Below are 24,097 nucleotides of genomic sequence, written 5' to 3' on the forward strand. Positions count from 1 at the left end.
TCCTCAGTTTTCTTTGACTTTAGGTGTTTGACTCCCATCTATGCCTCTGTGTGATATGGTGTCCTTCCCGTGTGTTTCTGCATCCAAACGTCTTTCTTCTCATTTATGACACCAGTCATTGAATTGGGCCCACCCTCATCCAGTATGATTTCACCTTAATGATTTCTTCTGCAAGGACTTTTTAAGATCACACTCACAGGTACTGAAGCTGAGGGCTAGAACCTGCCTTTGGGGGAACACAATTCCACTCAAAACAACTTCCATCTGGCAAACACCTACCTATTTTCAAGACTCATTGGAGGATTTTTTTTTAATCTTGGTTTTATTCTTTTTTAAATTATTTTTTATTGACGAATAGTTGATTTACAAAGTTTAATTTCTGCTGTACAGCAAAGCTATTCAGTTATACAAATATTTAAAACATTCTTTTCCATTATGGTTTATCATAGGACATTGATATAGGTCCCTGTGCTATATAGTAGGACCTTGATGCTTATCCATCCCCTACATAATAACTTACATCTGCTAACACCAGCCTCCCACTACATCCCTTCCCTTGGCAACCACAAGTCTGTTCTCCTTGGCTGAGAGTCTGTTTCTTTTCTGTAGATAGGTTCATCTGTGGCATATTTTAGATTCCACATATAATTGATATCACATGGTAATTGCTTTTCTCTTTCAGGCTTACTTCACTTAGTGTGATAATCTCTAGTTTCAACCATGTTGCTGTGAATGGCATTATTCAATTCTTTTTATGGCTGAGTAGTATTCCACTGCATATATGTACCATAGCTTCTTTATCATTGGAAGATCTTACCTCAGACTCAGAGTCATCATTCTGATTAACAAGGCCACTTTATAGGATCATATAGTGAGGCAGAAATCTCTAAATTCTTAAATTTCAAAGACCAGTAAATGTTCAGATAATATCAAGGAGTCTATCAGTTGACATATTATTTGTTTCATCAAATGAGAAAAGTAATTTTTATAAAAACCATCATTTTATTATGATCAACACAGTATGAAAGAAAGATTGTTTCAACCCCCCAAAATGGACAGAATAAAAATAAGATTAAAGAAAGCCCTTTTACCTTTTCAGAGTCTTGAGGATTTCTACAACCTGCCATATGTGACAACATGGATGAACCTTGAGGACATTATGTTAAGTGAAATGAGCCAGTCACAGAAAACAAAGTACGAAGTATTTGAAATAGTCAAACTCATAGAAACTGACATTGGATGGTGGTTGCTAGAGACTGGGGGGCGGGGAATAGAGAGCACCGTTCAATGTGTATAAAGTGTCAGTCATGCAAGATGAATGCATTCTAGATTTCTCCTGTAAAACATTGTACCTATAGTCAGCAACTCTGTGCTATGCACTTACAAATTTTAAGAGGATAGATTCCATGTTAAATGCTCTTCCCCCCCACACACACAAAAAGATACTTTTGAGTATTTGTCTTTATGAAAAACTTCTACTTGGTTCTTAGTTTTCTCAGTTTGCTTCAGACTGGCTAAAACTGTTTCCTGGATGTTCAGCAGCATTTGGGAACCTCTGGGATAAAGGATGCGGCTGAATCTGTACTGGCCCCAGGAAATCACTGGAAGGGCTGAATTGTTTTGCTTTTTATAAATTACCGATACGGGATGGTTTGCCAAGGATTCAGCTCTTTTCTTTTCTTTTCTTTTTAAAGAGATCTTTAGAGCCAAAAAATGTCCATTTTCTACTTAGAACATTAAAATCGGAATTGACTTCTGGCTTTACCATTTTTGCTAGTTGTAAGACTTGACCAAGTTGTTTAATCTCTTTAACCTCTCTTTCTCTCTCTGCAAAGTGGGAATCATCATGATGTGGCAGGCAACTCGGAAGATGACACCCCCCACCCCAAGGCCCCAATTCCTAGTGTTCATGCCCCTGTGTGATCCCCTCCCCTGGAGTGTGGGCTGGACCCAGGGATTCACAGACTATGGTGCAAGCAATGAGAGGTCACCTCCAAGATTAGCTTATAAATAGACTATGGCTTTCAACTTGAGAGCTCTCTCTCTCTACTTTCTTTTTTTTTCTTCTTCTTTTTTAAGGGCCCTACCCGCAGCATGTGGAGGTTCCCAGGCTAGGGGTCAAATCGGAGTTGTAGCTGCTGGCCTACACCACAGCCACAGCCACAGCAACATGGAATCCTAGCCGAGTCTGCAACCTACTCCACAGCTCATGGCAACCCTGATCCTTAACCCACTGAGCAAGGCCAGGGATTGAACCTGCATCCTCATGGATGCTAGTCAGATTCATTAATGGCTGAGCCATGACAGGAACTCCTCTCCCCACTTTCTTGTGGAATCAGTGTGAGGGAAGCCAGCTGCCATGTTAGGAGATGCCTTGTGGAGAGGACACCATGGCAATAAACTGAGGGAGACCTCAGCTAGGTGAGGACCTGAAGCCAGCCAATAGCCATGTGAGTGAGCTGGAAGGCGGGTCCTCCCTGCTCTTAGATGAGACCACAGCCAAGGCCAATGGCACAAGGGCAGCCTCCTGAGAGACCCTGACCCAGAGGTATTCAGCGAAGCCACACCCACAGTCCTGACCCACAGAAAGTGTGAGATTGTGAATATTTGTTGTTTTAAGCTGCTCAGTGTTGGGGAAATTTGTACATGGCAATAGACACTCCTGCAAATGCCTACCTTGCAAAATTGTGAAGAAGAATTGGGAAAATGCTCTTAATTGGATTACATATGCTAATGAGCTAAAACATGTAAAACAGGAAGACAAAGCCTAGCTCATAAAAGGCTGCCTGCAAATGTTAGTTCCCTCTTCCATTCTCCTCCAAAACGAGAACAATCATACCTGCTCTGTTGAGAAAATGTTTTGAAAACTGTAATGCCCTGTGGAATTATAATACATGTAACAATGCAAGGTATTATTGTAACAGGAAAGAAAACATTGTTACTTTAAACGCTGTTTGCTGTTTACACTGGTTGGCCCAAAAGGAAGGCAAAATGCTTCTTAAGGAAGAATCTAGCTTTTTTGTTTGGGAGGAGGGGACTCTAAATAAGCAGGTATGATTATAAGAAAGAAAGGAATTCAATGAAAGCCAGAATTTAAAAACAGGAGGTGACCCTAAGAATGGAGACCCCCCGGGCAGCTTTGGCAGTCTTGCAGAAGGTGTGGGTTTTCCACAATACACACGAGATGGGGCCACATACTATTGAATGTGTAGGTTCAAAGGAAGAGTGTCTCAAAATGCAGAGGGCCTGGAGGTACAGAAGCAGGAAATACATAGATCACACAGCATGTGCAGGGCTGAAATTTGGCCCCAGAATAAAGCTTAGACTGGAATTTGGGGGCAGAAGGAAGGCGTCCTATAAATTATTATAGAAACACTCAGGGAACAAACATGCCCTTTCTCAAAGCGTGGAGGGCAATCGGATTTATCATAATGTTTTTCCACTATCTCTTGATTTATTTTTCTTATTCATCCTTAACTAATCTTATTAAATAATCTTGTTAATCTCTTACTAATTTAAGAGATACAAAGGAGATGTGCTTTTTACTAATCAAGGAATCAGTCAATAGTAAGCTAACACTTCCCATAGCTTATATTGTTTTAATATAACTTTGCAATTCCTTGGGTATTTTTTCTTTTTCTATTTTTAGCATGGCTTTATTTATTTATTTATTTATCTTTTTTAGGGCCATACCCATGGCCCATGGAGGTTCCCAGGCTAGGGGTTGAATTGGAGCTGTAGCTGCTGGCTTACACCACAGCCACAGCAACTTGGATCCGAGCCGCATCTGCAACCCATACCACAGCTCATGGCAATGCCAGATCCTTAATCCACTGAGAGAGGCCAGGGACTGCTACATCCTCATGGATACTAGTTGGGCTTGTTACCGCTTAGCCACAACAGGAACTCTAAGCATGGTTTTTTTTGATGGAAAACAGAATCCAGCGCAGTTCAGAGAATATTTGTATACCCAGCTTTGGCTTTGTGATCACAGACGTGGCTGCATCTCTCCTCTATTTCTATCTTTGAGAAGTTACAGGACAAAATCTGAGCTGCTTGGTGCAGCATTCAAGGTCCTTCACCATCTGCCTTCTGACCATCATCCCTCCAACTTCACTTCTCACACAATCCTTACCCCTCCGACAAGGTACACAAGTAACACAAAACGGCCTAACTTCCAGAACTTGCCCTGCTCTTTCAGGCTTCTCTGCATGTAATCCACCTCCTTCTTCCTCCTTAAGAACCCAGCTCAAAGGTCACCTCCACCAGGAAGCATCCTCCATCCCCCATCAGCCTTCCCCTCAGCCCCTCTGTCCTGGGCATCAGTTTCTATAACTGTGTTTTGTTTGGTTAAGCTCATGGACTGCCTAGAGCCACTACTCACTAGCTGTGTAAGCTTGGACCAGTAATTTAACTCTTCTATCCCTCAATTCCCCATTTGTTAAATGAGAACAATAATTGCACCCATGATATAAGTTTATTGTGAGAATTAAATGGGTCAGTCCATGTTAAGCATTTAAAACAGTGTCTGGCACATAGTAAGTGCTCAATAAACGCTATTTTTGTTATAATTCATAACTTACTTATCTTTCTGTTTTGTTATTTGATTCTGAGTTCCTTAGAGTCAAAGCCAGACATGATAGAAACTGAAGATTATTTCATGCTAATGGAAAATGTGTGTGTGTTTAATTAGAAACTTCTGTACCTGTGGATTCCATAGTGAATTCCTTAATAATGCCTAGCTGTTGCAAGTATGAACTAAATTTGATTTTTTTTATATTCCATGAGCATCTAATGATAATAGATAATATTAATGGTAATAAAATCCTATTTTTGTTCAAAGATAGGCACCAAAACACTATCCTCATAGCCCGTGCAGAAGCAAGCAAGGTACTCCTTATGTTTTCCTTCATGTAAACAAAACATCAAATTTAATTTGCATCTGCATCGAGAAGGTTTTTTTTTTTTTTAAGATTTTCAATAAAAGCAGAATATGGCATTTGGAAGGGATAATTAAATGCACCTGAAACCCAGGAGATAACAAGAGATGAAGAAATCTATAATAAAAACGGCCTAGTTGGAATCCACCCCCAGCACCCCATCTAAGTTAAATTTGATTGTGCCTGGAAGACAAGGGTGAGCTCTTCACTTAGAGCATCGCTGGAGGCTCACGATATTCCGGGGAGTCTCCACTCCCTCTTGGTGTGTGAGGTAGACATTGTCACAGACTTAGCCTTGATCCCTAGGAGTAAAGTCAGGGTTCGGAATATATGTACATACACCTCCATTTTCTCTTACTCTCCTTCTCCTCACCTCTCTCTTAGAAAAACACTCTGAATTTCCTTCCTTCTTTCCTTCCTCCCTCCTTCCTTCCCTTCCTACTTTCCTTCCACCTTACTGCCCTTCCAGTCTTCCTCCTTTTCTTTCTTCCTTTCTTCCTCTCTGCCCTCCTCACCCCCCCCCCCCTTTTCAGATTGTGTTTCTGAAAGAGAATGCTCCTGGTATATCATTGAAGTAGCTAATGGAATGACAGCAATTCTTAGGGAAGGCATCATGCCCACTAACATCCCCAGGAGAGAAGCTCAACCTCTTTCCCTGACTCTGGTGAATTTTCTCCCCTGTTGGCATATGTCCCTTCCCATCCTGTCATCAATGTCTCATCACTGCCTGCTTCCTTCTATTGCCAAATCCACTCATAGCTCCCCAGTCTTTAAAACAAAACTTTCAATTGCTTTTTCTGCCTCTTTAAATGTCCAAAGCCCCTTTTTCTTCTTTTAGAACCAAATTTCTTGAATATATCCCATACTGTGTTTGTCTTTCTTGCTACCTGGTTAGTCTGTAACTCCTTGAAATTCACTACTCTACTAAAACATCTGTCTGGAACAACTGTTTTTCAGTTTCGAGGATTAAATGCTCTTTGAAAATCTGGTGGAAGCTATAGACCATCTTATCAGGAATTTAAAAAATGTATTTTTTACAACAAAATTTTGCATGTAACTTCAGGGATTAATAAACTTCTTGAAGCTTATCCAGGGAGCACTTATGGACCAAAGATAAAGACTCTTTGACAATAAATGACTCACTATAAGAAAAAAAAAAAGAGATTTTCTCTAATAGGTCACAGTAGTCTTTTTAAAAAAATTTATTAAGGTGATTACAATGGTCTGTCAATTTCTGCTGTACATCAAATTGACCCAATCACATATATATATATATTTTTCTTTTTTTCACATCATCCTCCATCATGTTCCATCAGAAGTGACTAGATATAGTTCCCTGTGCTATACAGCAGGGTCTCATTGCTTATCCACTCCAAATGCAATAGTTTGCACACAGTAGTCTTTTAATCATCTCTCTTACCATTCTTAAAAGATTTAGGGGAAGAGCAAGCTCTTTGAGTTCAAACTAAGAAGTAGGATTCAAATCCTTTTACTTACTAACTGAATGACCTTGGCCAGGTTACACAGTGTCTCTGACCCTCAACTTCCCAACCTGTAAAATGAGGATGGTAATATCCATCTCAGAATTTGTTGTGGGTCTTCCATGTAACAGCATGTAAAAAACAACTAATCTCACTCTTCACACCTGTGAGACACTGGATAAATAAAGCTTTTCTTTCCTCCTTCATTAGCCTTACAGGGTAATTTCTTCCAAGCTTCCGACTGCTCCTTCTGAGTTTCATCCACTGGCTCAGCTTTGCCCCGCTGCCCTCTCAAATTAGATGCTTCCCAAGATCCAGTCGTGACTGGTCTTGTCCTCCCACTCTCTTCCTCATTCTCAGTACTTCACTTCTTACCTGACCAAATCTCTGCTCCCTGTCTTCCTGTCTCCAGCTCTAACTGCAGTGGCATATTTAACTGCTTGCCATCCCCTGAAATCTAGCATCAAGCCAAGGTCACCTCTTCCTTCCAAAATGGCTTCTCTTTAGACTTCCCTGTACTTCTCTGCTATTCTCCAATCACCCAAACTTCCAAGATGTCCAGTGTGATCGCTGCCTCCTCCCTCTGGCTCATTTCATGTACAACTGGCCACAAGAATCCCTTCTTGTATCTTTTGTAGTAAATTATTATTATTTTTTATTTTTTTGCTTTTCAGAGCTGCCCCTGTGGCATGTGGAGGTTCCAAACTACGGGTCCAATCAGAGCTACAGCTGCTGGTCTACACCACAGCCGTAGCAACACCAGATCCAAGCCTCATCTGTGACCTACACCACAGCTCACAGAAATGCAGGATCCTTAACCCACTGAGCGAGGCCAGGGATCGAACCCACATCCTCATGGATCCTAGTCGGGTTTGTTAACTGCTGAGCCACAACGGGAACTCCTTTTGTAGAAAATCCTTCTCATTTCCACCACCACTGTCACCTCTCCCTCGAGCTTTGCCACCAGCTCCCCCTTCCAAGCCATCCTAAACAGCACTCTTTGTTCCATTCTGCCACTGTTTTATACCAGCTCCCTGTTGCCCATTTCTCTGAACTCAACACCATTTGGGTTGAAGAGCAAAACGATTAGTGAAGTCGACCACAAACTTTATATTCAAGTACTTTTTTGAAATAGATAATTTTATTCCATGGAAATAAAAACCTGACTTGTTCTCCAAATGAAACTAATGTTAAAAAGACAATGAAAAGAATAAGTCCTTTTAATAACAGCTAATGCCTCTGAAACCATGAAAATAAAATTCTGGTTCTTTGAAAAATTTTAATCACAGACACATACTGTGGTTTGCAAACACTCAGAAGGACTCCAGGTGACATTGGGGTCATTCGTCAAGGAAGAACAACACCAGCACCAAACACATGGCCTCATACACACTCCGTATTACAACACGTTTGGAAGGTATTGGAGGGTAGTAATTCGAGGCCACTGGTTACTCAGGGCATGAAATTTCTCTACACTAGGGGAATTCTGAGTAGAAACCAGTATGCATTCACCCAAGAAAATAGGGGAGTGGAGGTTTTGAATCAATACGGAAATCTAAGCATGCATTCTTGCATTTCATAAAATCTGGGGAATACAGCTATATTGTTCCTCCTGCACACCTGACTCAGGTTCCACAACCTCTGCGTGACCTTCCCCGACCACCCCAGCCTCTCTAAATTGATAGGATTTATTACTAACCCAGAGACATCCAAACTATCTCTGTTCATTGGTGTCTTCCCAATTTTTCTGGTGATCTCCTTTGACTGAAAAAAAAAATATCTTCTAGTCTTCATCATTTACTAGTTATGTTCAAACAGCTTAATAAATCAGATCCTAACAATTAGCAGCTTTTTTTTTTTTTTTGCTTTGCTTTTTAGGGCCACACTCATGGCATATGGAGGTTCCCAGGTTAGGGGTTGCATCAGAGCTATAGCTGCCGTCCTACATCACAGCCACAGCAACACCAGATCCTTAACCCACTGAGTGAGGCCAGGAATGGAACCTGAGTCCTCATGGATGCTAGTCAGATTAGTTCCTGAGCCACGATGGGAACTCCCACAGTTAGCAGCTTAGCAGCTCCTTGAAGGAAAGAGTGCATGCAAACTATGATAAAACTGCTCTTTGAGCATTTATTCCTACATAACCATAGTTCCTCACTAACCAAGTGCCTGTTGAGTACCGCACAACTTCTCACACTTGGAAATCAGGTTGGACACCACTTCCTGCCTGTTCCATGTGGATTTTTGCACAGTACTTACATTTTTTTAAATCATAGTGCAGTTACTGTGAGAATCCAGCTTTGCCAAGATATAAGATCAGAGGAATGTAGCATGACTAATGTCGAAACTATGAACGGCAAATCATTTCTGATGAGCATGACTGTTTTGTTTTTTAATAATAGCAAAAGTCCCATGAGAATTCACTGCAGCACCCTGGGGTGCCTCCTTGTACAGTTTGGGGATCTTGAACATAATCCTTGGCTGCTCAAAATTCGGTTATGAGCCTTCAGCCTCGGCATTAAGTGCCAATTTATTCCCACCGCCTCTGACCTACTGAATCAAAGAATGCATTTTAACATGACGCCTAAGAGATTTGTGTGCATGTAACAGTGTGAGTGGCACAGTTATAAACCATTCTTTTTAAAAATTAAATTTTTTTTTTTTTACTTTTTAGGGCTGCACCCGTGGCATATGGAGATTCCCAGGCTAGGGGTTAAATCGGAGCTACAGCTGCCAGCCTATGCCACAGCCACAGCAATGCAGGATCGAAGCCAAATCCAAGACCTGCACCACAGCTCACAGCAACACCAGATCCCCAACCCACTGAACAAGGCCATGGATAGAACCTGCATCCTCATGGATACTAGTCAGGTTTGTTAACCATTGAGCCAGGAGGGGAAATCCCATAAACCATTATTGATCACTAGATCATATCCTGCTATTGTGAGATGACCTGTATTATTCTATATCTTAAAATTCTTATGTTGTCATTTAATCTTTTCTGCGCAACCTTCTCAAGTGGAAAGTTAACCAGAGGAGGATAGACATGTTTCATTATATTTCATGATCACCCTGGTGTCCAGTATGGAGTAACTTGCATGGAGTTAGGGACTCAAATGTCTGCTGAATGAATGGACCCAATCTCTAGGCCTTTTGGACATCCCAGGTTAAGTAACTTGTGGAAGAAAATCATCGACAAAGCCAGATCACAAAGATACCAACAACATTCTTAGCAGCTGCAGAATGAATATAGTATTTTTAGGATCTTGGGCTCGACATGTTAGTTCTTTAAAAACAGACATATCCCATTATTTGGGTCATGGCAAGAAGAGAGTTCTAGCTTACCACTCAGCTTGACAGAGAATATAATTATGTTGTAGGGCCATGTAACCCAAAACTACAATGACATGACTATATAAAAATGAAGGCAGAATAGAAGTTGTTAAAAGTTAGGTAGACTGCACTTCCTGAAAATATAATGCACTAAGTGTTCCAGAAGAATAGTGCCATTTATTAATTGCACGCACAAATCATCTGAATGCCAAAAATCTGCCTGCGTGCAAAATGTCATGGAAATTGGATTCGATTCTGTTTAAAACAGCTGTCTCCACTATAGCCAAACTGAATGTACCAAGTTCTCAGGAACGCATTTGAAAGGGAAGGAAAGAAAGAAGGAGTCTTTGCTTTGTCAGAGGGTTCAGGTTTGTCTCAATGTCACCAGCTACCCTATGCTTTTATCTTTCCTGGAGAAAGAGTTCTCCCATTGAATGTTCCATGGGCTCATTGAGACAAAGCATCATGCTAATGGATGGATGCAATGTCACTGATCTTTCTGCAGCGATCTCATCACCACAAACCATTTTTCTCACCCTAATTAACCAACTCAGAGAAGTGGAAGAGAATGGAACACTTCCAGGAGCACAGAGCATGACCAGTAGGTCATGAAGGCATAAACATCCACTCCTTAGCTAGTGCTCTTGACTTCAGCTCTGTACCATATCCCGCCACCTCCACTGCGACCATCTCTCAGCTGGATTACAGCAGCAGGTGCTTGCTTAAAGCCCTGGCTTCATTCTGACTCATTAGGACAGCCCATCTCCACACAGCACCCTGACAAATCTTTAAAAACAAAACAAGACAAAAATAGACCTCATCACTCCCTTGTCTGTCCAAAACAGTCCAGCGGGTCAGAGTCGCTTACGACTACTTGAATTACAGGATGCCTGGATGCTCAGAGCCTGACCCTGACACCACCAGGTCACAGTGGGGGGTGCAGTGGGAGGAGATTCTGCTCTGAGCTGTTGGTCTAATTAAAAAAAAATTCAAACCCTTTCCACAGCTAAACAGACCTTACAGGATCTGGCCACCCTTCGTCTTTCAGACCTCATTTCGTACCAGCTCCATTCACTGTGCTCCTGCCATGCTCATCTCCTTATGCCTGGAATACACCAAGCTCCTTCACCGTCCAGTGTCTATTCTTGCTGCCTGGAATGCTCTCACCCTAAATATTTGTGTAGATAACTATTTCTCATCACTCAGGTCTTAGCAAAAAAGGACTCTCATCAGAGAAGTCTGCCTGGCTACCTACCCTATATAAATAGTTGCTGCTAACAAATATGTATCTCTTTATATATACCAATATTCCATTTCATTTTCTTAAACACTTACACCAGTTGAATGCATCCTATTTGTTAATTAATATGATGCACTTTTGTAAAGTATGTTCCCCCATCAGAATCAATGCTCAGTGGGCTCTGGGATTGTATATATTTTATTAATTCCCACCTTCCTTGAGCAGAGTTTGACATAATAGGCACATTGCGAAGGCTTTAGAAATGATCTATTCCTGCTCTCTTGTTTTCCTAGAATAATTGAGATCTGGAAGAGCTGTGGGCTTGTGCTGCATCATATAGCCAGTGAATGAGGAAGCCAAGGACCGACTCTGAGAGTTTCTGGTTCACTGCTATTTCTATTACACCTCCTGGCTTTCATTTCAGGGAAAAGCAATCTCAGCTTGAGTTGTTTAAATCTAATTGTTCAAAGAAGTTCCAATGACTGTTTCAGGACTGCCCCACCTTTGGATATGAAAAGTGCTCTGCCAAGTTCATCGCCCAGGCCCTTCTGTGCAAAGACCTCTACATCAAACTCTTCCTTAGGTAATTCACATACAAGTCACTTTAGACTTCAAGGTAGAAGGGTGTTTTTTAAAGTTTCTTTCTCCAATATTAAAATAACCCTGTTGTTGAAATTAACATATCAGATGGAACAACAAAACTAGAAATAACTTAGATCTCTGAAGATAATTTATTCATTAAATTAGAACTTTTAAATACAGGCAAAAGAGAAAATAACTATTATTAAAATGTTCCAACCAAATTGCTGCTTATCTTACACTATGCTAATTAGTAACAGCGCCTGAAATTCACTCTTCCACAACCATCAGAGAAAATTGGAGATTATAGAAAGGCTGTGGGAGGAGAGTGGTAGGCGGGGAGGAGGGGTGTGCTACTAGTTATTAGAAAAGCTGAATAAAAACTATTAAGGTTTGAGTTCAAATTCCACCCTTGCACTTTGTGCCCAGATTATTAATACTTCTTTCTTCTTCTCACCACCCCAAGGACAATGCTTGAATATGTGCATGTTGGTTTTCTCCTAGGATTAAATCTCTTTCAAGAGTTCTCATCGTGGCTCAGTGGAAACAAATCTGACTAGCATCCATGAGAACGCAGGTTCGATCCCTGATCTCGCTCAGCAGGTTAAGGATGCAGCATTGCCGTGAGCTGTGGTAGGTTGCAGATGTGGCTCACATCCTGTGTTGCTGTGGCTGTGGTGTAGGCCAGCAGCTATAGCTCCATTTCGACCTCTAGCCAAATTTCCTTCAGTCCTTTTCTGCAGGGCAGACAGAATGAACCTAATAAAGCACAAAATATACTATGTCACATTCCCACGTAGAAACCTTCAAAGTCTTCTCACTGCCCTTAGGAGAAAAAAATGCAAACTCCTTAGCATGAACTATAGGTCCCATGCTTGCTTCTCAGCTTTATTTTCCCCTGTATTCTCTGCTTCAACCACACTGACTGTGCATTGCACCTGAGAGCCTGTGTAGATTCCGACCCTTTAGCTGGACAGATACTTCCCATTTAAATGTTGGAAGTACAATGTAATACTATAGCCTATGAACTAAATTTTGTAGCCCCCCACCCCCAAATTCGTGTGTGGAAGCACTAACCTCCAGTGTGACTATATGTGGAAATAAGGCCCTTAGGAGGTAATTAAGATTTTAATTACCTTATAAGTGTGAGGCCCTATTTGGATGGGATTAATGTCCTCATAATAAGAGAAACCCAATAGTGTTCGCTCTCCCTCTCTTCCTCTCTCTCCCTCTCCCTCTCTCTCCCTCACCAAGTGTGCACAAATAAATGGTTATTGAGTACATGGCAAGAGGGAGGATGGTGCCCTATAAGCCAAGAGAAAAAGGCTGAGACTCAAATCTACCTGCTGGTACCTTAATTTTAGACATCCAGCCTTCAGAACAGTCAGAAATAAATTTCTGTTGGAGTTCTTGGCGTGGTTCAGCAGTTAACGAACTGGACTAGTAACCATGAGGACGTGAGTTCGATCCCTGGCCTTGCTCTGTGGGTTAAGGATCCAGCACTGCCATGAGCTGTGGTGTAGGTTGCAGACTCGGCTTGGATCCAGTGTTGCTGTGTCTGTGGTGTAGGCTGGCAGCTGCAGCTCTGATTGGACCCCTAGCCTGGGGACCTCTAAAAAAAAAAAGAAAAAGAAAAAAAAAAAGAAAGAAATTTCTGTTGTTTAAGCTACCTGGGCTATAGTATTTTGTTTTGGCAGCCTGAGTTTGTGAATACATTATACATTATATTTTATTTTATTTTTAATTTTTAAAATTATAGTTGATTTACAATGTTCTGTTCTGTCAGTTTCTGCTGTACAACAGTGTGACCCAGCCATACATACACACACATACACACACACGCACATATATATATTCTTTTTTTTTTTTTTTTTTACTTTTGTAGTTTTTTTTTTAGGGCTGCACCTGCAGCATATGGAAGTTCTCAGGCTAAGGGTCTAATCGGAACTATAACTGCTGGCCTATGTCACAGTCACAGCAATGCCAGATCTGAGCCACAACTTCAACCTACACCACAGCCACAGCAACGCCAGATCCGAGCCATGTCTGAGAGCTACACCACAACTCATGGCAATGACGGATTTTTAACCCACTGAGCGAGGCAGGGATTGAACCCGAAACCTCATGGTTCCTACTTGGATTCATTTCCATTGTGCCACAACAGGAACTCCTACATTCTTTTTCTCACATTACCCTCCACCATGTTTCATCACAAGTGGCTATACTTCCCTGTGCTATAGAGCAGGATGTCATTATATAATATTTTAAAAAAGTAACAACAACAATAATGTACTTTGTGTGTTCCAGGTGGCATCATGCTAACCCATTTTATATGTACTACCTCACATAATTTTCAAGACAACCCATACTCTAGATTTTATTGTCTCCATTTTACAAATAAAGTTCAAAGAGGTTATATCTTTCTTTTAGAAAGGATAAACCTGAAGTTCTCAAAGGTTAAGTAATGTACACAAATTACACACACAAAGTACATTGAGGAACAAGAGTTGTGACTTGGCCCTATTTGGATACATGTCCTTTGCACCTAATTGCTGCCCCAGCGCCTGCTCGAAGGTGATTAAAGCCCTATTGTCCTGTGAGGGACTGCTAAAGGACCTTGAGATGTCTTACCTAAAAATGTGTGGTAGCTGCCTCAAGTATCTAAAGGACTACAGGAGAGATTAATTTGGAAGAGAGACTAGATTTATTTTCCAAGAACATCAGCAAGGCTATTTGAAACAATGGCGTAAAGTTTCTTAAAACAGCTTTCAGCTCAGTATAACAAAGAATTTTCTAACAATTCAGAGATGGAAGGGGCTGTCTGGAAACCTGTGACTCTTTTTCACAAGTGGGTTCAAAAGGAAGTGGACATTAATTCAAGGACAGTATGGAGATGATCAGGCAGCACATAGCGGTTGAACCAGATGACCTCTGAGGTTCCATCTAGCTCTAGCAAGAAATGATCCTTGGTTTTCACAATAGGTAGATTCTTCCTGATCTTATTGTCAGTACAATCATTTGAGTTGGCAAAACACACGGTCTTAAACCAGCCAGACCTGCTTGGTGAAGATGTGGTTGCATTTTTCTGCTGCTTTTATAGCCAGGCTTCCTTTTACTGAATGCCCGAGGGGAGATACATTGAAAGTTCCATTTTTGTTTGAGATAAGTAATTGAACTTGTGAGTTGGGAAAGGTCACCCCTAGTTCTCTACCTTTGCTTCATTCCCTGGCTTCTAGACCTGAACTGGGATGGAGAGAACAGGGCTCAGGGAGGGAAGTTAAACCCTCCAGGTCCCAGCTTTCATAAGCAAAATCCTCATGATTTCCTTTTATATATTACTTCATGAAAGGACGTTTTATATTTTACAAAAGGAAGTTTTAGTCTGAAAACTGTTGGGAAACAAATATTTCTAGCTTGCTGTAGTTCACTTTGCCAAACTGACAGCAGATGTATTCTTTTTCTGGAATTGTTTTCCTTTTCATTGTTTTTTTCCCTCCACATTTAATTGTACAAACCATAAAGCTCTTTTTCTCCCATTATCTAAGTAACACTGGATACTTTATAAAATTTTAGACTGACCGGCACAGTTCTCAGTAAATTAATTCAGCCAATTTATGTTTTGCTTTAAAGCAATAAACAAATGTCTGGAGTGCCTACCCTGTGCCAGGATCTATGCTAGATTTGGGGATACAAACAATGATCAAACTCTGGCCTCCACCTTGGAGGGAAACCTTACTGAACTTCTGGGGCTGCAAATCACAAAAACCAAACTAGAAATGGCTGAGGCAAAGAGAGGAGTTCATTGGCTCACGTATCCAAACCACAGAAATGGACAGGACCACATCAACCGGAGTCTTGAGTGCTTTCTAGATGTTTCTTCCCATTTCTTCTCTAAGCCTGAGTTCTGTTTTGGCAACTTCTCATGAAGCTGACATCATAACAACCAAGAACTCTGTGTTCTACCTTCCCTAATTTACCAGCCAAGAGGAAAAAGCTTTTCCACACAGTTGCATGTTAAACAAGTTCTAGGAAAGAACTTGATTGGTCCAGCATAGGTCACATGCTGCTAGACATTATGGCTGCAGGGATGGGGCCAGCGACCTTTTAAAAAAATTTTATTAAGGTATAATTAATATGCAAAGTACAGGACATCGGCTACCATTTAAATCCCATACTACAACAGAAGGGTCTGCAAGGAGAGAGGGGAAGAAGAGTTGCATAAGATGAAGGGGACACTATTGCTTGAATAAAGAATGGCTCCAATGCAGACAAAAGATGATGGCTCCACCTCAAGGAGCTTACTACCTTATAGGGAAGAAAGGTAGGTAAACATATATTAATAATAAAAAGTTATACATGCTTTAATAGAAGTATGTTTAAGAGTAAAGCTGAGGGTCTTCAAAGCATGATAAAGCAATTAATTCTTCCTTGAGGTTTAGGGAGTGCTGAGTTCATGAAGGAATGAGAAAAGATGGAAAAATTGTCTGAAATCAGGTTCTAATTGGCCTTGTGTTCTAAGTTAAGGAATTTAGACACTGATAAGACTTGAGAATTTTGTGCAAGGGAGTGGCACAGTAGCACTTGGCTGAGACACCCTTCACTGGAACCTACCCTTTAGGAGACCCAGCTCTGGCCCTCCTGCAGACAAGGAGTCCACAGGGCCAATGGGAGGTGTCCACTCACAGCTGATCCTTTGCTACTTCTAGATCACAATCGGAGTGCTTGAGAACTGAAATTCCTTGATCAAAGAATCCCAAGTCTGCTTTTAGTGTCTGTAAATGGGACAGGCCTCCATTCGTCTGTCCTCTGTGTATAAGAGGTGGCTATTTGTTGGGATTATGGGAAAGAGCTTGGAATATAACTTAGTATGTCTGCATGTATGTATGTGAGGAACTTTACTGTGGGATAGAGCTAAGGGATGGGAAAAGAAAAGGTTGGGCAATGGGCTAGAAACCTCCATTTTAATTCTACTTGAGCCCTAACAAGTGTCAGGAGTGGGCCTGAGTTATCCCCTATCAGGTACCCCAAATATCAGTGGGCATTGAATTTTAGTGGGAAAGAGTGAAAGCAAAGAGGAGCAGGTGCATTTGAGAGACATTTCTAAAGCCAGCCTGATAGGAGTCAATGACCAATTGAATGTGAGGCATGAGGTGAAAAAAGAATAAATAAAGGCTCCAGTTTCCAACTTGGGTGATTGCAGTGCCATAACAAAATTAACAATATAAGAGGAGAAAGAGGAGTGGAGAAAAAAATATTATTCTCATAAAAATGAAAATGTAGATTACCAATGTCCCTTTGAGGAGATCATAATAATCAAGAGATCAAACAGAAGGAAGGAAAAAAATAAGGAGTATAATGAAAATCTATAGAGAACAGAAAAGCAATAGAGAAAATCAATGAAACCAAAAGCTATTTCTTTGAAAAGATTAATAAAATGGCTAATATTTAGCTAGATTGATCAAGGAAAAAAAAAAAAGAAAATAAGAAGACTCAAATGACTAGGATCTGGAGTTCCCGTTGTGGCTCAGTGGTTAACAAACCCAACTAGGTTGTGGGTTCGATCCCTGGCCTTGTTCAGTGGGTTAAGGATCTGGCATTGCCGTGAGCTGTGGTGTAGGTCACAGACATGGCTTGGATCCCACGTTGCTGTGGCTGTGGCGTAGGCCGGCCGGCTACAGCTCTGATTAGACCTCTAGCCTGGGAACTTCCATATGCTGCAGGTGCAGCCCTAGAAAAGACAAGAACAAAAAATAAAATTAAAAAAATGTCTAGGATCAGAAATGAGAAAGGGAACCTTACTAAAAATCTTACAGAATAAAGAGGATTATTAAAAAAAAAAGACTAAGAGGGAGGGATAAATTAAGAGTTTAACATAAACACACTACTACATATAAAATAGATAAATAGCAAGGTCCTACTGTATAGCACAGGGAACTATATTCAATTATCTTGTAGTAAGCTATAATGGAAAAGAATCTAAAAAAGAATATGTATATAAAACTGAATCACTTTGCTGTACACCTGAAACTAACACACCATTGTAAATCAATTATACTTCAATTAAAAAATACTCTGAGCAATTGTACCCCAGTACATTGGATAATTCAGATGAAATGGACAAATTCCTAGAAAGGCACAAACTACTGAAGCTGACCCAAGAAGAAACAGAAAATCTGTATAGACCTATAAGGAGTAAAGAAATTGAAGTAATATTAAAAACAAAAAACAAAAAATACCCACAAAGAAAATCCCATGCCCAGATGACTTTACTGCTGAATTCTACTAAACATTCAAGAATAATATCAATTCTTCATAAATTCAAAAAAATAGAAAAAGAGGGACCTCTCCAGTTATTTTCTGTGTCAAATTGTGCCCTGTGGTGCCCAGAATTAAAAGTTATTTCTGGGTGTATCCATGAGGTTGTTTCTGAATTAGATTAGCATTTGAATTGGTGGCTTTCTCCAATGTGGATGAGCATCACCCAATCCATTGAGGGTCTAAATAAAACATAAGCAGATAAAGGAGGAGTCCATCCTTTCTTCCTGCCTGCCTGCTTGAGCTGGGACATTCATCTTCTCCTGAACTTGGGCTGGAATTTATGCCATTAGCTCCCCTGGTTCTCAGGCCTTTGTACTTGGACTAGAATTATACTATCAGTTTTCCCGGGTCTCCAGCCCCAACAGCGCAGATTGTGGGTCTTCTCAGCCTCCAAAAATGTGTGAGGCAATTCCTCATAGTAAACACACACACACACACACACACACACACACACACACACACCCGTCCCTTCTTTTCTGGAGAGCCCTGACTGGGCTCAACAAAGTGTCCAGCTTCCCTTTGGGGAGTTGCCAGAGATATTAAGTTATTCTGCAACTGAATATACAAATACCATTTAGGTATCAAAATCATAATTACTTGAAAGCTTAAAAATTAAAGGTGTTCCATCCAATCCAACTGCCTATAAGGGGGTAATTAATCCCCATTTCTTGGCCTCATATCTCCCTGTGGAAAAATTCTTCCAGCATAAGAATCCTGGCCTCTCCAACCCCCTCTCCCAACTCAGCAGCAACTTATCTGATTGGAGAATTTGAAAATGGAACTTAGCATGCAGTAGTGCAGCCAGTCCTGTCGGCAGAGTCATTTAGTAAGCTCATTGTGGCAGGCTTTGTCTCTGCAAGGGGTCTGATCACAACTTTGAAGTTCAGTTTAGGGGAGAAGGTGGTAGAGCCCCAGTTGGTGGCATGCTGTGGCAGTTTTAAAACATGCCTCTAAATTTGTTGGCATTCTTCCCATCAAGAGGTTGAGTCCATGTCCCTTTTGAACGTGGTTGGGACTTTGTGACTGCTTAGTAAATAGAACGCTGCTGCTGCCAAGGTGGAAGGGCCTGGCTTATGAGGTTGTTAAAGTCACATGGCTTTTGTCAGTCTGTCTTGGAACAATCACTTTGGGACCCTTCAGTCACCATGAAAGAAGTCCAGGGCCCCTGAGGTCACCATATGGAGAGAACATATGGAAGCAGGTGAGAGCTGCTGCTCAGGCCCCAGCTGTTGGAGGCTTTCCAGCCCAGGTGCTAGACATGGGAATGAATGCAAACACGTGAGCAATCAGGGTGAAACCCACCTAGATGAGCCCAGCCAATTCCCACATCATTGGTATTATTTTAAGGCACTGATTTAGGGTGGTTTATTATAGAGAAAAAAAAAATCTGGAACACGCATATTCTCCACTCCAGTCTTTACTAGTAATGAAGTTTGATCTTATTTTACCTAACCTCTCTTTCTTATTTCTCAATTGGTTCCAAACTCAGGAGGGAACATTTTTTTTTAAGTGATCTCCTTTATCCAACCAATGAAAGTATTTTTCTCCCCCCCCCCCACTCAGAATGGATGGGCCTTAGGAGTCTCTACTTGACCCTTTATAGTGATGGGAAGCATCTCCCCAAACAGTCAAATTAGAAGGGCCCTTGCTTAGAAGGTTCTTTCTTTAGTTTAATGAAAACTCTTTAAAGCAGTACTAAACAAACCTGCTCCATTTTCTACACATACATCTGTCCAACCTTCCACAGCAGACGCCATCTACTTCTCTAGTTAGTTATCTTAGCTCCCTGCAATTCGTGTTCTTAAAAGAGAGTAACACAGTGCAGCAGACCTCAGATTGGTGTGTGCATCAGAATCACGTGGAGGGCTTGTCTCATGAGTTCCTGGGTCCCATCTGGAGTTTTTGATGCAGTATACTGGGGTAGCACTAGAGAATTTTCATATCTAGCAAGTCCCCAAGTGCTGCTGAAGCTATGGTCCAGAGATTACCCTTTGAGAACCGTTGAGCTTGAGAAACCAAATGTATAGGATGGTAGAAAGAGTCCTCTTGCTGGTTGTGCCACCTTCTAATAAAATACAAGGATCCCCTGATAAGACAAAGGTCCCCAATAAAAACTAAGGTCTCTGCTTAGATCCCGGGTGTGAGGATCAACAGTGATAATGACATATAAGTGCTTTGCAAACCGTCTGAGGTTATGTAGCCAGGAAATGTGGCTTGAAGAGATTTGCCAGTGGATTTCATCTAAGTGTTAATATCCTTTCTCACCGTGATATGAGAATGAAACAGAATATGACAGCTGAAGACTGCAGCAGACTCCACTAACCCATTTCCTGTTTGTTTCCTTTACAGATTCCTGCGCTTTCCAGAAGCCCTTATAACCCAGGAGGGGAGGGAACATGTACTGAGTACTTTTATGAGCACATGGAAAAGGCCATACTCCTAGAAGAGGAGAGCAGAGGCACCTAGCTGGGACCATTAATCCGAGTCTCAGTTTCATCTGCAGAGAAGAATAACAATAGACCTACCCCCTAAGTTGTTGGGAGTACTAAATGAGTTAATATGCGTTAAGCTCTTAGCAACAGACCAGGCATGTATTAATGAATATTTTGCAGTTGTTATTGTTATTACTATTTTCTGCATTTTACAGATGAGATTTGAGGCTTAGAGAATTTGAGCACTATACCCAAAACTTCTCAGCTAGAACCTTTCTGCAAGCCTGCAGAGAATTGGGCAGGAAAAGTGAAAAGAAAATGTACAACAACACCTCTGTCATCAACACCTTTTGCCTGTGAAAGACATTGCTAATGGATGACAGAACACAGCTCTGCAGAGCCAGACAAGGCTTCAGGACCCCCTGGAGCCAGTGCTGTGATTGTTGAGGGCTGCCTAGAAGCCCTTGAGAGAGACCTGTTTGGCCACACCAGGAGTGGGAAAATTGAATCTGGGGATGCTTCTCGAGCATTATAAAGTGAAAGGGCCCAACCCAATAATGGACCTCCGGAATGAAAAGCTTAGGCTACCTACCAATAAGGGAAAGAAACCCTCCCCTGCTGGGTTATATGTCTCTCACTCGCAGCTTTCCTGACCTTGGGGTGAAGTCAGAGAAAAGAGGGGTCATGTCTACCACCAGTCTACCTTCGTTCTAGGCCAATGATTTCTCCATCATTTAAAAAAAAAAAAAAAAAACAAAACCTTTTTATTTCAAAAACATACTTCAGTGACTCAATTTTGTCCAAGGCGACTTTGCACTAAATGCTTCCTGATCAGCAGCAGGAGCTCCATTAAAACCAAATAAAAAGGGGAACATTTTAAGTCTCAGAGAAGATGAAACATTACAGAAACGCCATCATATTCAAAGGTCCAGTAATTCTACATTGTGGGTCCCTGATTCTTCACCATAGTGCTAGAAAAATTAATTGTTTAATCATGATGAAGATGTGGCTGTATGTAATATTAATTGATATTGCTTCGGGCCTACATTTTATTCTTCTACCACACTGAGAAGGGGATTATTATACACAGTAATGGATAATCTTCAAAAAGATATTTTATCATTCCGCCCCCCACCCCTCCAGCCTGCATTCACTGGCACTTTCTCTGGCCATTATTCCCTGATTTCACAAGTTCTCATTCTAGTCAAGAGCTTGGAACAGGACCAAGTTCTCCTTGAAGGTGACCATACTTAAACCATAGCTAACACATATTCAACTCTTAGGTGTTCCAGGCCCAGTCTTGTTTATTTAATAAGCATCTAGTTACGCTTCTAAGCACTTCACAAATATTAACTCATGTAATCCTTATAACAATCATATCAAATTTAACAGAAGAACAAATATAGCACAGAAAGATCAAGTAACTTGCCCAAGGTCACATGACTAGAAAGTGGCACTACAATTACCTGGAGAGCAGGAGTGATGATGCAGACTAGGGAATGTGCCATGTTCCATGTTCATGGGGATGCTCTGGCTGTCTGTCAATGACTTTCATGCTGGATGTGAACTATACTCAGTTAATCCTTAGCTAAACTCCATAAGGTAGCACTGCAATGGCTTTGCATTTCACAGTTAATCAGAATAAAGACAAAAAGGCTAAGTAACTCACCACAGCCACGCAGCTAATACATGGCAGTCAAACCCAGGAGGTGGACTCCAGAGCAGACACCCGTATCCCGTAGGCTGGAGAGGAAAGACCTCTAGCTCTGTTTCTGCTATGCTTTGTCTCTGATATATTTCTCCTGTTTCTGACTTTCAAGTGGAGTCTTCATCATCACCATTGCTGCTGTTTGGTCGTGTGATTCCTGAATAAATAGTTTTATTCCAATATCAAACCTTCACTTCTTGGATGCTACATGCAGCTGTTCTCAAGGTCAAGTCCAGACACATGAGTAAATCTGTCTCTCTGTCTAACACGGGTGAAGGTCACATACCACAGCCAGCTCTTAATCAAGCTCACCACCTGGCATTCCTCAGCCCACATCATCAAACCTGCTTAAGAAGAATCATCATGCCAAGAAACAAACAACTTCCTATCCCATGGCTCTTTACCTAGACTATGCATTTACCCAGCCATTAAATTTTCTTGCCTGCACTTTAGGAAGTGTCATCATGGCAGACTCTGGACCAAAGAATAAAACTAAGTTTAGTTTTAAATTAAAAGGTATAGGGAAAGGATTGCAAAACAAAGGGCAGTGGAAACATTAGCTTCTCAACCTTTCAATGACTTTAGCATTTGAGGGACGGAGATTCTAGAAACCAAAACATCTGGATTCTAGGGGCTTGTGCTAATGGTTATTATCTTAGAGACAAGCTCCCTCTCTCCCTCCTTCCCACTCTCTCTCTCTGTCTCTCAGCAAAGCAGCACATTACTGTTCATTTCCTGATGGAGAGCTCCCGGGAGTTGGAAACAAGATGTTTGCGATGGATACCCTTTATCTTAAGAATCCCTTCCTTCCTGGACTGGCAGAATCTAAGTCTCTTGGCCTTCCACAAAGCCTGTTCCAAGGTTTGTCTTTTTAATTGAGCTTCCGCTTAAGAATACTTAAGACTCTGTGTATTAGCTTACTATTGACACCACCCTGAAACCCAGTCAAACGGTACTAGGCTCCCATTTTTCCCCCTGACTTAAAGATCCAAGTCAGTGCTCATTTAACTAGTAACCAACCTCTTTTTTGTCATTTCCTAAGAATGTTTTCTTTTGTCAGATCCTAGAAAAAGGCTTTATGGTGATTTGCTTAGGACTTAGGTTTGACTCTCAGGAGAGTTTGAACCCATTGTAAGAGGAAAGCCCAGCTAGAAAGCCTGTAGGAATGTGTTGCAAAGGCCAGGATAAGCCAGATCCCAGCATCAGATGTGAGTTTCAATCATCAGAACCTCCAGAAGAAGTGATAAGTCATAAATTAATTTTATCTATTTATTTATTTTGCTTTTTAGGGCCTCACCTATGGCATATGAAAATTCCCAGGCTAGGGGTCGAATTGGAGCTGCGGCTGCCAGCCTACACCACAGCCACAGCAAAGCCAGATCTGAGCCATGTCTTTGACCTACACCACAGCTCATGGCAACACAGGATCCTTAACCCACTGAGTGGGGCCAGGGATATAACCCTCATCCTTATGCATCCTAGTAGGATTCGTTTCTGCTGAGCCCATGATGGGAACTCCCAAATTAATTTTAAAATATTTTTTACCTTAATGATTTTAAAGTTTTAATAAAGAAAGCTATTCTTCCTAAGTTTGTCTTGCACAAAAAATTGAAATACCATGTTCTTTTGTCCGGATTTGAGTAACCAAACTGACCTGAGATTCTTAATTTTCATAGAAAAAAAAATCATAAAAACACAAACTTTCCAAAAGCAACATATTTAGTAACTGAAAGTTTATTTTCTCCACTGAAACCCATTTTATTGTGTGTCCCATTGTCCTTGTAAAACTTGAGTGAGGAAATCAAAATGAATGTGAAAATAGGGGTATAACATTTTACAGATCTGGCCAGCTCTCAGGAACTCCCGATTTGCACATTTCCACATGTTGGTCCCTGTCTACAAAGCCACCATCCCTTTCCTAAGTCCAGTTTATAACAAGGACTGGGCTGCATGCTCACACTGGTTTCTCACCATCCTGTTCTTTCCCAGCACCTGTCAAAACCCCGAGAAGATTTTTTAAGCCCCGTAGGTTGCTTGTGACCATCCAAGCAGCAGGCAGGAAGATG

At 41.2% G+C, this 24,097-nt stretch overlaps 1 long non-coding RNA gene across 1 annotated transcript in view; it reads right to left on the reverse strand.

Moving 5' to 3' along the window:
* Positions 1-22,177, reverse strand: part of LOC146400450 (uncharacterized) — a 69,096-nt gene extending 46,919 nt beyond the window's left edge. Inside the window, exon 1 of the long non-coding RNA XR_014813557.1 lies at positions 21,993-22,177. This is a non-coding gene — a long non-coding RNA (uncharacterized LOC146400450). The remainder of the gene's footprint in view (positions 1-21,992) is intronic.
* Positions 22,178-24,097: the final 1,920 nt, after the last annotated feature.

Source organism: Sus scrofa, chromosome 8 (assembly GCF_054392235.1).
Source record: "Sus scrofa isolate SSC_HxYL_T2T_F1_AM1 chromosome 8, Sscrofa_HxYL_maternal_Yorkshire_Landrace_v2.0, whole genome shotgun sequence".
In the NCBI taxonomy this organism is placed as follows: domain Eukaryota; kingdom Metazoa; phylum Chordata; class Mammalia; order Artiodactyla; family Suidae; genus Sus; species Sus scrofa.